Here is a 3,074-nt window from a genome sequence, read left to right on the forward strand (position 1 = left end):
ATACTATGTACTACACTGTGCGTTTCTTATATTCTAAGTTTTTCAGTGCAACTCACTCATATACTATGTACTACACTGTGCGTTTCTTATATTCTAAGTTTTTCAGTGCAACTCACTCATATACTATGTACTACACTGTGCGTTTCTTATATTCTAAGTTTTTCAGTGCAACTCACTCATATATTATGTACTACACTGTGCGTTTCTTATATTCTAAGTTTTTCAGTGCAACTCACTCATATACTATGTACTACACTGTGCGTTTCTTATATTCTAAGTTTTTCAGTGCAACTCACTCATATACTATGTACTACACTGTGCATTTCCTGTAATGCGGGTTTTTCAGTAAATTCTAAGTTTTTCAGTGCAACTCACTCATATACTATGTACTACACTGTGCGTTTCTTATATTCTAAGTTTTTCAGTGCAACTCACTCATATACTATGTACTACACTGTGCGTTTCTTATATTCTAAGTTTTTCAGTGCAATCACTCACATACTATGTACTACACTGTGCGTTTCTTATATTCTAAGTTTTTCAGTGCAACTCACTCATATACTATGTACTACACTGTGCGTTTCTTATATTCTAAGTTTTTCAGTGCAACTCACTCATATACTATGTACTACACTGTGCATTTCGTGTAATGCGGGTTTTTCAGTAAATTCTAAGTTTTTCAGTGCAACTCACTCATATACTATTACTACACTGTGCGTTTCTTATATTCTAAGTTTTTCAGTGGAACTCACTCATATACTATGTACTACACTGTGCGTTTCTTATATTCTAAGTTTTTCAGTGCAACTCACTCATATACTATACACTGTGCGTTTCTTATATTCTAAGTTTTTCAGTGCAACTCACTCATATACTATGTACTACACTGTGCGTTTCTTATATTCTAAGTTTTTCAGTGCAACTCACTCATATACTATGTACTACACTGTGCGTTTCTTATATTCTAAGTTTTTCAGTGCAACTCACTCATATACTATGTACTACACTGTGCGTTTCTTATATTCTAAGTTTTTCAGTGCAACTCACTCATATACTATGTACTACACTGTGCGTTTCTTATATTCTAAGTTTTTCAGTGCAACTCACTCATATACTATGTACTACACTGTGCATTTCGTGTAATGCGGGTTTTTCAGTAAATTCTAAGTTTTTCAGTGCAACTCACTCATATACTATGTACTACACTGTGCGTTTCTTATATTCTAAGTTTTTCAGTGCAACTCACTCATATACTATACACTGTGCCTTTCTTATATTCTAAGTTTTTCAGTGCAACTCACTCATATACTATGTACTACACTGTGCGTTTCTTATATTCTAAGTTTTTCAGTGCAACTCACTCATATACTATGTACTACACTGTGCGTTTCTTATATTCTAAGTTTTTCAGTGCAACTCACTCATATACTATGTACTACACTGTGCGTTTCTTATATTCTAAGTTTTTCAGTGCAACTCACTCATATACTATGTACTACACTGTGCGTTTCTTATATTCTAAGTTTTTCAGTGCAACTCACTCATATACTATGTACTACACTGTGCGTTTCTCTAAATTCTAAGTTTTTCAGTGCAACTCACTCATATACTATGTACTACACTGTGCGTTTCTCTAAATTCTAAGTTTTTCAGTGCAACTCACTCATATACTATGTACTACACTGTGCGTTTCTTATATTCTAAGTTTTTCAGTGCAACTCACTCATATACTATGTACTACACTGTGCATTTCTTATATTCTAAGTTTTTCAGTGCAACTCACTAATATACTATGTACTACACTGTGCGTTTCTTATATTCTAAGTTTTTCAGTGCAACTCACTCATATACTATGTACTACACTGTGCGTTTCTTATATTCTAAGTTTTTAAGTGCAATCACTCATATACTATGTACTACACTGTGCGTTTCTTGTATTCTAAGTTTTTCAGTGCAACTCACTCATATACTATGTACTACACTGTGCGTTTCTTATATTCTAAGTTTTTCAGTGCAACTCACTCATATACTATGTACTACACTGTGCGTTTCTTATATTCTAAGTTTTTCAGTGCAACTCACTCATATACTATGTACTACACTGTGCGTTTCTTATATTCTAAGTTTTTCAGTGCAACTCACTCATATACTTTGTACTACACTGTGCGTTTCTTATATTCTAAGTTTTTCAGTGCAACTCACTCATATACTATGAAAAACACTGTGCGTTTCTTAAATTCTAAGTTTTTCAGTGCAACTCACTCATATACTATGTACTACACTGTGCGTTTCTTATATTCTAAGTTTTTCAGTGCAACTCACTCATATACTATGTACTACACTGTGCGTTTCTTATATTCTAAGTTTTTCAGTGCAACTCACTCATATACTATGTACTACACTGTGCGTTTCTTATATTCTAAGTTTTTCAGTGCAACTCACTCATATACTATGTACTACACTGTGCGTTTCTTATATTCTAAGTTTTTCAGTGCAACTCACTCATATACTATGTACTACACTGTGCGTTTCTTATATTCTAAGTTTTTCAGTGCAACTCACTCATATACTATGTACTACACTGTGCGTTTCTTATATTCTAAGTTTTTCAGTGCAACTCACTCATATAATATGTACTACACTGTGCGTTTCTTATATTCTAAGTTTTTCAGTGCAACTCACTCATATATTATGTACTACACTGTGCGTTTCTTATATTCTAAGTTTTTCAGTGCAACTCACTCATATACTATGTACTACACTGTGCGTTTCTTATATTCTAAGTTTTTCAGTGCAACTCACTCATATACTATGTACTACACTGTGCATTTCCTGTAATGCGGGTTTTTCAGTAAATTCTAAGTTTTTCAGTGCAACTCACTCATATACTATGTACTACACTGTGCGTTTCTTATATTCTAAGTTTTTCAGTGCAACTCACTCATATACTATGTACTACACTGTGCGTTTCTTATATTCTAAGTTTTTCAGTGCAATCACTCACATACTATGTACTACACTGTGCGTTTCTTATATTCTAAGTTTTTCAGTGCAACTCACTCATATACTATGTA

This window comes from Mus caroli, unplaced genomic scaffold (genome assembly GCF_978045245.1).
Source record: "Mus caroli unplaced genomic scaffold, Mus_caroli_1 scaffold_25, whole genome shotgun sequence".
NCBI classification, from domain to species: Eukaryota; Metazoa; Chordata; class Mammalia; order Rodentia; family Muridae; genus Mus; species Mus caroli.